The sequence below is a fragment of the Numida meleagris genome, chromosome 1 (genome assembly GCF_002078875.1).
Source record: "Numida meleagris isolate 19003 breed g44 Domestic line chromosome 1, NumMel1.0, whole genome shotgun sequence".
Taxonomy (NCBI): domain Eukaryota; kingdom Metazoa; phylum Chordata; class Aves; order Galliformes; family Numididae; genus Numida; species Numida meleagris.
Window position 1 is genome coordinate 94,288,625 of NC_034409.1, and position 12,685 is coordinate 94,301,309.

The following is a 12,685-nucleotide window of genomic DNA, read 5'->3' on the forward strand; positions in this document are numbered from 1 at the left end:
TTTAAGATTAGACACATCCCTTCCAAAAGCAGATCTTAATGAATTAGCTGTCTCTTTTTGCTGTGGACAATGAACATATTTATGACTTTCAAAGGAGTGTCAGAACTAGTCTGGATTCATCAAGACCTTTTTATTTTCAATATAAATTCAGTCTTTTGGCCTTGCCCTGAACTTTCTCCTGCTGTTTGACCTGGGTCAGAGCACTGCTCTCTGATGGGATGAGCAGTGAGACACTGCTATAGGAAACACCAGCAAGATACAGATGGGTTTGCAGGGTAAAAACGCGACAGCCTTTTGTAAATTTGTCCAGTTACTATTTCTCCAGTCCTTGCTTCTTCTTGGATAATTGCAGATGTATCCTGTTCTGTCAGCTCCTTTTGGATGCATACAATTTCTCTAAACAGATAGCAAAAGCAGGCTTGAGTGACAGTCACTGCTTAGTTTCCCTTTCTGGTTATTGACCCAATTAGTAGTCTCATGGTGAATTCCAAATTAAGTGATATTTTACAGTACTAGCACAGCACCAGTAATCACTCTCTTAGGCCAGCAGGGAAAGGCATCATCCTCTTAATTTCTGGTGTCGGGGGAACTTTTCGAGTGAATTTATGGATTATGATTTCTGTCTCTTTCCCATTTATGGTTAGTAACTGAACAATTTATAGTTTATCATTTTGTCTTTCTGTTCAGTAAAGGACTGATACAGGAGTTTACTTCAGGGTTTTAAAAAAATGGAGCGATTTAAGCAGAAGGTTTCATTACTATTCTTTGAACCTTCTAAATGATTTGACCTTTATCTATGAAGCGATCACTGTGGTCAACAAAGACTGGTATTGATTTACTGCACAGCTAGCTTGTCAATTCTAAGCTCAGCCTTTGACCTTTTGTTTTGTTACTGGAAAAATTATGGTACATGCCTGAGTCATACAGTTCAATAGCTTTTTTTAAAATATTCAAAAGGCCAAAAGGCTCATTTTAAATAGACCAGCTATCTTAATAATCTAGGTGGCAGGAGAAAGCAAATTGTCCATAATGAAGAAGTTTAGAAAATCTGAATATGCAAGTAATAGTTGTTAGAATTAAACAATGAGCTTGTTCAGAAAACAGTGGATGTACGCAACAGATAGCTTCCTCCTGTTATCATGTGTATTTTTCTTCTTTCTTGCATGATTGTTCTCTCACATCCACCCTGACCAACAACAAACAAACAAAGTGGCAGACAAGGTTGCTGCATTTTTCATGTTTTAAGCTTCCTCACTGTTAATCTTGCTCATTTGTCAAAGACCAAAGAGAACATCACTGAGACTGTTTTCTTCCGGTTTGTTCTTCATAGACAAAATGTGTCTACTCACTTCTCTACAGCAAGGTATGCTACTTCATAGCAGCTTTATCCTCAAAAGCATGGAAGGTGCAGTTATACGGTGGATACCAGCTGTTTATTTCTACAGAGCAGGTTACAATATTAGTGTTGGTGGATGGATGGATTTTTAGCATTATGCACATCATCAGTCTGAAAGCATATTATCCTGTATGATTTTAGCCTAATATTCTCTGTTTATCAGTGAAAAATACTTCCATTGAAGTGTGTATAAAATTTCCAGGGAATCTAGAATGTTGGTAAACATCTTTTAGGGCAAAATTCAACTTTTACGTTTTCAAGGAAGTAATGTGATTGAGTTTCAGAGAAGGTAAAAGCCTTAACTGTTAGCATTCTTGATCATATGCAGGTTTTTTCTTCTGAAAAAAAAAAGAGAAATGAGAACTGTTCCATATCCCACGCACTACTAGAGTTTATGTACAGTTCAAAAAAGTAAAAAAAAAAAAAAAAAAAAAAAAGGACTACTAGGAGGAAAAGGTCAGCAAGTTACTTTTGTTACCCTAGATATTTTTTACATATTTGCATGAAATAAAATTTTCTTTTGAGCTGGGTAGCAAACTCTTATTACCTGTCACAAGTAACTGCTAGTACATACAGATCCCTGATGCAAATAATATTGTTTTTTTATTTATTGAACAATGACTTCATCACTAATCCAGTAGTCAGAATATCCTGGCACTCTCCAACCCAGAGTGCCCATAGATAGAAATACTCCTGCAGATTCATTTTTGTCTAGGACTGTAGTATGATGTTGGATTAGATACACTTGCAGGAATACACAGCTGTATGATAGTTTGTCAATACTAACCCTCCCTTTAATGATCATTCATTTTGAATTCAAAATTCAAATTGATGCTTGGATCTTGTTTCCATGACTACAGTTGCAGTTCTCTGAGGCTGGTAATATTTGATGCCTATTAATGTCAGCAATTCATGTACTAGAAATATTAGATAGGTGTAAATTAATATCTTTTTAGACTCCCTTTTATGCAAAGACTGATACAGAATACCAGTGCAACCTAATATGTAACTAGTAGACATGATGGTTGAAAAAGTGGGAGGATATGTAGTTATTTGCAAAATTAATGTACTGAAAGGAGTCATAGCTAGACTTAGCTGATTGGGTTAGGCAGGCAAACTCCCTAGTTCTACTTACCCCAGGGAAAACAGATGCCAATGCAAAGAAAGAGTTTTAATAATAGCAGTAGATTTGCCATCTGTCACCTTGCTGGACAAATAATCAAGGATTAAAGATTTAACGCCTGAGAGGGATTTTTTTTTTCTTTTTTTAATTTCTGTCCTGGGTTTTACATAAATCCTTTTGAACACTATAGTGGAGTTTGTTTAACTGGCTTTTTCCTATGGAAGGCAACCTTTAGCAATCTTTTCCTGAAATCTTCCCCTTTGTAAGCAACTTCAGTAGAACATGCGTATTTACCAAGGGATATATCAAGGAGGGAGGTGTGATTCCTTTGCAACTGGATTTCTTCCTCCTCTTGTTTCCCTGCAATGAAAAGAAGAATGAAATAGTGATTGTTGCTGTGTGCTGCTACACTACCTGAGATCTGAAAGCACAATTTCAAGGAAGCTATTAATCTCTGGAATTACAAAGGCTGCTCTGGAAGTAATGCCACCTATTTTATATTTTTATGTTGGCCCATGAATTCAGAGATTAATGTTGGTGGTATGGCAGTAGAGGCTGAACCTTCCTTCAAATATTCCATTACATTTTGTTGCCATGTGACAGATGGCAGCAGAGGGGCAGTCTGACAGAATGCTTTACCTGCACTTCCATGTCAGATGCCAGAGGTGCGTCATTGAATTCCTCCATGCAGAAAAAATGGCACCCATTGACATTCATCAACAGTTACCATAGATGGAGACCAACCAGTGGATGTGAGCATAGTGAGGAAGTGTGTGGTGTGTTTCAGCAGTGGCAACAGTGATGCAAAAGACAAGCCATGTTCCGGACAGCCACTAACAGCTGTCACACCATGAAATGAAGAGCATCTCAATCAGCTCATCTGCACAAATCTGCAGATCACAACCAGGGAACTGTATACAAAGCTGAATATCACCTTCAGTGCATTGGAAGTAAAGGCGACAATGGTAGAATATTGCAAAGTTTGTACCAGGTCGGTCCCAGATGGACAAACCACCAACTATAACTGCTACGTCAGCTGAATAATCTGTACAATTGAATTTCCAGAGTCAGGCCAGAGAAAAAGACAACTTTGCTCTTGCAACATAGTAACACCAGGCCCTATACCAATTTGAAGACCATGGAGCACATTGACAATCTTGGTTGGACTTTTCTACTACTGTACAGTTCAGATTTAGTGCCTCCTGACTTGCATCTGATCGGGCTGATTAAAGAAGGACTGTGTAGGCAACATTTTCCTAGGAATGATGCATTCACAGCAGCTTTGAAACAATGGATCAGCTCTGTGCAACTCACTGCTGGTGGACATTTTTACACGTGCAGGATGCAGGCTCTTGTTCATTGCTGGCAAAAATGCATAGCAAATTTGTTGAAAAATAGTGTTTTGTAGCTGATAATTTTTTCTATCAAATAGTATTATTGTTCTCTTTGCAGCTCTTGTTGTTTCCATGGAAATATATAGAAAGCATTATTTTCAGAGCAAGCTATGTAACTGTAAAGATGCAGTCAGAAATGAAAAACAAACACTTCTTCCTGCTTTGATTTTGTGTGACCTCTTTGTGTCATAACTTGCAGAGGATTCAACTTGCTGAAAGGTTAGATGGTATGTTTTGAATTTTGGTGTTAAAGATGTCTCTTGCTTTTAGGAGTGACGAGGTTGCCCCTCTATCACTTTCTAACACAACAGTAAATAGTTGCTGTTGTCATTTCAGTTGCTAAATAGAGAAGAAAAATAGGAGGTGAAGAAATTGTGTGCCTTGTGTGTCGTGTATGATACCACTCACAGTGCAAGTCTATAATATGAAATAGCAGACGAGTGAAGAACGAGGGAATGTAAGCTAGTAATGAAAGAAGTAGATAGTAAGTGATGATGACAGTCCATCAGCAACCTAGCAGTCTTTGAGTTCTCTGGAAGTACTGCAAGAATACAACTTTTGGTAGAACTGCTTTGTGACTTTGAAACTTTTGTCTGAAGCATTACTATTATATGGATGTTATTTAACTATCACAGAATTAGCATTTTGTGGGGAAAAATGGAGTAAAAGAAACACTGATCAAGCAGAAGATGCTAAGATGGAGAGGTAAGAGGTTAAGGGCATTGAAATTGAAGATTATTGTAGAAAAAATGACACTTGAAGTGTCATTATCATAAAGCTGGAAAAATGCATGTGCACCCTTCAGGCATGTGACTGAAACTCTCAATGGGATAAGGAGGACAGTGTATTTTTAAATATCTGATCCTAGTTGTGAATCAGGTTGTGAGATAGGCTCCTGTCTGAAGGAATAATGAAATTAAAATTATCTCATGTTCGTAGTCTCAGATAAGAAGTAGTTTGTTTTTCTTTGCCAGGGACATCATGATATGCCACTAACTTTTTGACAGTATTTAAGTAAATGAGTATAAGAACTTCAGAAACTATTTTCCTATCATGTTCCCTGTCTTCATAACATGAAAATCTCATACATGCACTTAATTTTTTCACTTTTGAGATATTTGGCATGGAAAAAAATGTCACAGAACTGTAAAATGTGTGTTCAGAACAGGAACGGAGTTCTTCTAACTGCAAAAAACGTATTAGCCGGTGATGATTACAATTTTGATATTACAGTTTTCCCAAAAGAGACAGGACTGGGAGTTCCTTTCAATTCCTTACTGTGCCTTAGGGAGAAGAGTTGCTTGTACTACCTTCAGCCTTCTCATAAGTCTGATTATTAATAAATGCCTGTTCTGTCTGGTCACCTCCATAGTAAGCCTGGAAGGTACGCTATTCTTATACACAGCTGATCAAATGAATTTTCCTTTCCTTTGTTTTCCTCTGACTTTGTAGCAGCAGAATATCCTCACAGAGAAGTAGTAAGCATTGAATGGAATCATGCAAGGCATGCCCTTTCTACACATTTCATTGAATCATAGAATGGCTTGGGTCAGAAGGGACCTTAAAGATTATCTAGTTCTAAGCCCCTGCTGTGGACAGTGCTGCCACTCACCAGCTCAGGCTGCCCAGGGCCCCATCCACCTGGCCTTGAACTGATCCAGGAATGGGGCATCCACAGCTTCTCTGGGCAGCCTATGCCAGTGCCTCACCACCCTCTGAGTAAAGAATTTTGTCCTAATATCTGATCTAAATCTCTCCTCTTTTATTTTAAAGCCATTCTCTCTTGTCCTATCACTATCAGACCATGTAAAAATTTGGTCTCCCTCCTATTTATAAGCTCTTTTCAAGTACTGGAAGGCTGCAATGAGGTCTCCCTGGATCCTTCTCTTTTCCAGACTGAACAAACCCATCTCCCTCAAAATTTCCTCTTAAGAGAGATGCTCCAGCCCCTTGATCATCTTCATGGCCTTCCTCTGGGCCCATTCCTATAGCTCCAAGTCTTTCTTGTGCTGGGGGCCCCAGACCTGAAGACAGTGCTACAAAGGGGGCTTCACAAGGGCAGAGCAGAAGGGGGACAATCGCCTCCCTCTCCCTGCTGGCCACTCCTCTTTTGAGCCAGGTACTTTTGGTGCAAATGATTGCTGTATTTAGAGTTAAGATTTGCAAATTAGGAGGGAAGGAACTTTGTGGAAGAGTTTACTTTTCCAAACAGTGTGAAAGATAAACTACTCTCCAGAAGCCTCTGGTGATGTTACCGTATCTTTGACCTTTCAGTAATTTGTCAGCTAGCCTCTTCTGATGTTATCAAATAGCTTTGAGAATGTTTAGCTCACAAGTAAGTAGTTGTTTGGGAATTAGTAAGCATATTGCTTCTGCCCTTAGAGTGAGAGCCAGGATTCTTTTTAATAACGATATGTACAAGTTATCTGTCCTTGGAAGATAAGATTAAAGGCCTTGGATGGATTGTCATTTACAGGAAAAGTAGAATTGTCCAGAGCTAGTAGTCTCATTTTGCCTACAATTTTGTTTTCTACTTTTTTTTTTTTTCATTTTAATTACTGAGGTTTAAATTTACTATGTGCAGAAGAATTAAAGAGTGGGATTTTCAAAAGACTCAGCATTGACCTAATCTGTACTCTGTGAAGTTAGTGATAAAACACTCAAAGCTGGATTTGATAGAATTAAGCAGATTTACACCATCTGTGAATCTGGCTCCCATTAACTTCAGTGGCAGCAGATTTAACCAACGCTGAGAACTTTTGAAAACCCCATCTTAATTTGGTAGCAGATACTCTGACTATAGAAACAGATGATGTCAGGGGAGCTAAATAAATACATCAGATTTTTCCACATTTCTCCTATTCATCTTTATCAGTGATCTTGATGAGGGGATTGAGTGCACCCTCAGTAGGTTTGCAGATGACACCAGACTGGGAGGGAGTGTTGATCCACTGGAGGGTAGAAAGGCACTGCAGAGGGACCTGGATAGACTGGATCAGTGGGCCAAGGTAAACTGTATGAGTTTCAATATGGTGAAGTGTCAAGTCCTGCACTTTGGTCACAACAACTCCAGGCAACCCTGCAGGCTTGGGGAAGAGTGGCTGGAAAGCTGCCTGATGGAAAGGGACCTTGGTATGCTGATGGACAGTCGGCTGAATATGAGCCAGCAGTGTACCCAGGTGGACAAGAAGGCCAATGGCATCCTGGCTTGTATTGGTACAGAAAGGATGTTGAGGTGCTGGAGCAGGTCCAAAGAAGGGCGAAACGGCTTGTGAAGGGCTTGGATAATATGCCCTATGAGGAGTGACTAAAGGAACTGGTGCTGTTTAGTCTGGGGAAGAAGAGTCTGAGGGGAGACCTTATTGGTCTCTTCAAATACCTGAAATGTGATTGCAGTGAGAGCGGGGCTGGTCTCTTCTCACTGGTGACAGGTGACAGGACAAGGGGAAATGGCCTCAAGTTGCTCCAGGGGAGGTTTAGGTTGGATATCAGGAAAAACTTCTTGACAGAAAGGGTTGTTAAGCACTGGAACAGGCTCCCCAGGGAGGTGGTTGAGTCACCATCCCTGAATGTGTTTAAAAACCGTTTGGATGTGGTGCTCAGGGACATGATTTAGTGGTGGATTGTTAGAGTAGTATGGTTAGGTTGCAGTTGGACTTGATGATCATGAAGGTCTTTTCCAACCTGAGCAGTTCTATGATTCTATAAAGCATGAGTTTCCATTGCCCTGTGTAGTTAAATCATTTTCTCTGTAGTATGGTTCTAATAATATTGTGTTCATGATGATAAGTAGATTTTTTTTTACTATTGTTGTCTTGTATCCAGTCACAAGTAATGTGCTCTTTTTCACCATATCCTGGGCTGTATCAAAAGATCTATGGTCAGCAGGTTGAGGGAGGTGAACCTGACCTTCTATACTGCACTGGTGAGGCATCATCTGGAGTACTGCATCCAGATGTGGAGTCCTCAGTAGAGGAGAGACATGGATCTGTTGGAGTGAGTCCAGAGAAGGACCACAAAAATGATCTAAGGGATGGAATATCTCTCCTATGAGGACAGGCTGAGAGAGCTGGGGGTGTTCAGCCTGGAGAAGAAAAGGCTCCATGATGACCTGACAGCAGCTTTTCAGTATCTAAAGGGATGCTACAGGAAAGAAGGGGACAGACTCCTTACCAGAGCCTGTGGTAAAAGAACAAGGGGAAATGGTTTCAAACTCAGAGGGTAGATTTATGTTGGATATAAGGAAAAAGTCTTTACAGTGAGGGTGATGAGGCACTGGAACAGGTTGCCCAGTGATGTGGTGGATGCCCTGTCCCTGGAGGCTTTCAAGGTGAGGCTGGATCAGGCCCTGGGCAACCTGATCTAGCTGTGGTGTGCCTGTTATTTGCAGGGGAGTTGTACTAGATGGCCTTTAGAGGTCCCTTCCAACTCTAAGGATTCTATGATTCTATGATTTTATGACAAAACGTAAGCATCTCTATTAGTTCTGTTGCTATATATTGTGAATATAATTGTGGTTTCATTCCAAAGGCTTCTGTTAATAGGCATTAGAGTGGGTCTGAAATTAAACAATGTGGAAGAAGATGCCCTTTTGAGAGCCAGTGGTTAATTAACGCTGAAGATGTCAAACTGATAAGTCAATACATCCTTCTTCAGAATAATAGAACAAAACATGGCAGTAAACTGTCCTGATTTATTGCTTTTAATTAGGAGAAATGGAAAAATGGGCTAGGTAGATATGGACTATTGTATGTATAATTGTATTGAAAGGGACACTAATTTTACTTGTGGTCCAGTCTTTTTTTCATTTTGTCTGCTTACTGAAACTCCATATCATTTACTGCACATGAATGAAACAAAATAGATTGTTAAGCTCGAGACATTCTTAGTGCTGTATTGTTTGATGATGTTTTTAGAATGTCAGAAATATCATTTATTTACATGTTACCTTCCGTTTGCAATAGATTCAATGACTGTACGTGGACCTGGGCTTCTTATTGCAGGAGAGAAAGGGGCTAGGAAGATAAGTGGGTCAGTGGTGTTTTTTTTCTCTCCGTGGTAGCTGTAGAGAAGCCTCGTGAAAGCTTTCAGAACACAAGGGATGCCTGCCAGAATACTCTGTCATGATATCTGGAGTTTTGTTAAAACTCCAAATCTACAGGAGGTCAAGGGGAAAAACAATGTTTGATGGTTGTTTCTCAGTTCTTTCTCAATGTATTTGTAGGTACACTGGCTAATTCCCATGTAGTCTGTGATGTTCAGGTATACCATGGGAATTTTGTGACTGCTCTGTTTTTATGCTGATTTTTGAGCCAGTTACTGCCTAAAAACTGTGATGAGCTTTTTCTTGCTGGAAACAGTGACCTATACTGTTTTGGTTCTAGCTGCTCATTTCACAGAACTTGTAGGAGTATAATGAACTCTAAGACCGTATGCTGCCTGGTAGCAGATTTGGTTGAAAGTGATTTTATGGCACAAAGCTATTAGAGGTGGAGAGTTAAGTATGTAGATAGGCAGTGTCCATATAAAACTTGTTTCTGTAGGCAATTAATCTAAACCAGCAACTTCTACTTAAAAGCATCACTCATGTAACACTGAATCTTTCAAATCTCATTATGTCCTGCAGGTATATTAGGTAGGAACTGTGTAGGAACTTGTTCTTACAGACAGCATCCTGTAGGGTGGAAATATCCCCTGCAGCAATGGCAATGTTTTGAGACTTCAGTACTGAACTGTTCTGGCTTGTATATGTTTTTGTAGTGCTTTTATTGTTTAAGTGGCTTTGAGTAGTGCATTAGATAAAATGACAAATACTGTTTCTCTTATCTCTCTTAAGGAAATAATTTTGTACCAGATATCATATTTGATTTGGTTATTTTCATGAATTCCATGTTATCATATATTTACCGTAGAGAAGAAAATACACAATGAAAATGCACATTGTTTAAATGCAGAAAGGCCTTGCTGCAGTAGCCCTCAGAATCTGAATAGGAAGTTATGTCTATCAAGAGCTACCTTTTTCAGGTAATTTTAACTCTCCCATTCACGATATTGCTCAAGTAGGCATATTTGTCTTAGTCTGTGGTTTTGCATCCTACTAATGATGCTTTGGGGCTTTGTAATTACACACATCTGAAACCTGAAATGGAAAGATTTATTCACCTGTGATGCTGACTAGAAATATGAAGAAAGTCTTTGGAACTCTTCTCCTTGCCAGCCTGCTGCATTACATCTCTATCTACGCAAAACATGTCAAACCTTTCAATGGTAGCGATTTTGCTAAGTATTGTGAAACATTTTGAAATTAGCATTAGACATCTGTTCACTTGCTGTCATATCTCTACATTCATCCAGAATAAATTAAAATAACTGAGTTTAAAAAAAAAAAATCTTCTGCCTCCAGATTAGTATCATTGCAGGCCAAATCAAGTTTGTTTTGGTATTGTTCCAAGGGGTTCTGCGATGCAGTTCAGTGAAACTGGGAATACCTTTATCAGTAGGTTGTTTTTAAAGAAGAAATAATGTTTTAGATTTTTTTTCAGTTTATCATTCAAAGTAAATGTGAGAAGGCTACTTTAAAGGAAATAGCATAGAAGTCAGTTTCTGTATTATGCAAAACCATGTCTTAATTCATTGGATGGCAGCATTTTTGGAATAAGATTTGTTAGATCACACTCCTAGTCTGTGCCTCTAGAAAGAACAAGCCTCAAGGGATCATCCTGTTGTCTCCTTGACAAAGTTCAAGCTTGAAGAATTAAATTAGAGCTAATCAAAAGCAAAGATTTGGACACTTGATATATAATTTTAGTAGAACAATAAATTTACTCTTCATACTTTGCACGTAAACCGGAGGAAGTATACTTTGTAATAGAATTCAGGAGCTATAAAAGAGTCTTTCTTCTACCATTCACATAAACTCTTGCAAATTTTACAACCACGAACTGTGTCCAAGTAAATTTTTTTCAACAGCGTTTAAGAAATTGAAATGTACCTGTTAATATTACTAAATTACAGAAAATACATTTTTTTACATAAACAAGGATGTTATCATGTCTCCCTCTGGCTTATCCACTGTTTAGATATCTGTTGCTTCCTTTTCCTCTGACAACACATCTAGATTTTCTGGTTATCCTTTCCTAGTCTTCTTTTAGCTCTGTACAGTTACTTAACAACTTTCTGAACTGTAACGGCAAAGCACAATCTCCAGTGGAAACTCTGCCAAAATCATTGATTAAAGTATTTCTGGACTTACAGGGGGCAGCTAAGGGCTTTAAACATATGACAAAAAAAAAAAAGATGGATTAAATGTAGATATATTTAATTAATTCTTTAGTTACAGGGCAGCATTATGGGCAAGGATTTGGTGGAGAGAGATGAAAAAGGCTATCATTCTGTAAAGCTGGAGGAAATTTTCTGCTTATGCTGGTCTTTCTTCTGGCATTCTTTTATTGAATACTGCTTTTGTTGATTATTAGTTTCATAGATATACGTGAGAATATGTGAATTGTAGTTGGTAAGCGTTATCAGCAGGTCAAGTAAGAATTTGTGGAGAATTTATAATTATTGGGCCTTTTACGTCTCGGTCCATGGAGAAAGTGCACGGAAGAAAGCATTCAGAAAAATATAGGGTCTTTTTTCTCATTATCTTCTTTATTTCCTCTATTGTCTGCTTGTAACGTTGCTCGCAGTGTGATACAGGGTTTGCAGTGCTGTCCTATATGTCTTCTACATGTGACATTGTTAGGAAGGGACCCCTGCTGATAATCTGAGCCCATTTTACACAATGGAACAATAAAGCAAAGTTGTATTCCTAAACATGCAGAAAAACAGTCATAACTTCTTATTATGCCAGTTTAATGCAAGTCCTAAGACTAAAAGTCTGGAGAAAGTGTGGCAGAATTTCCAGGGAGTTGCTCAGTGGGATGTATCATTTAAACAAGGTGGAAAGTAATAAGTGAGTTCACCCCCTTGCCTTCTATTTCTTTCTTTAATGGAATTTAAAAAATAGTAAAGCAACATATCCTTTATCTTTAATCAGTCTTTTCTATTTAGCCTGAATTCCTAATGAAAATTTAAATTTCATGGCAGGGAGTGTCTGTAGCACAGAACTAAGATATATCACTACTCTTGCAAAATGTTTAATTTGTCTGTCTTGGTAAGTTGAAATACTGAAGATTAATACAGCATTAAAAATGCATTGGAATGTGCATTTCCCAGTCGGTTAAATACAGGCAACTTGGAATTCTTAAGTGTGTATAATTAATCTGTTAGACATATTGCCTCTGTAATACTCAGGTTATATCTTTTCCCGGTAGGAATTTTATGTAAAAAATTATTGCTTTATAATTTAACTCTAAGTGCTCCCTGTAGAAAAATGAGAATGCTGTCTTGTAATGTAAACAATGTAGATTGCAGTTTTGTAGACTTAGTTGAGTCTTTGTATTTCAGGCATATTCATAAAATTGATTGTGAAGCATTTGACACTGTTTCACTTTCTTTAAAGTTGTTGAACAAAATTTTGCAAGCAGGTGTAATGTTATCTCAAGGAAATTTTATTTCTGTTTATTAGAACTTGTCCATGCAGTCATACGTTCTCACCACCTTTCTGTTGATTCAATGAGTGGTTTCCTTTGATTTCTTCAGAAATGCAAAATGCTAGAAATTTTTTGAAATTACCAAGTTAAACTACATAAATTTTAGTGAGAGAAACATGTTCTATTATATGTCTGTGATAAAAAATAAATCAATAAATAAGGGTAGATTGGTCTTTCT

At 38.2% G+C, this 12,685-nt stretch overlaps 1 protein-coding gene across 9 annotated transcripts in view; it reads left to right on the forward strand.

Moving 5' to 3' along the window:
* ROBO1 (roundabout guidance receptor 1) overlaps positions 1-12,685 on the forward strand; it is a 715,672-nt gene that overhangs the window by 530,220 nt on the left and 172,767 nt on the right. The gene's annotated exons all lie outside the window — the stretch shown is intronic.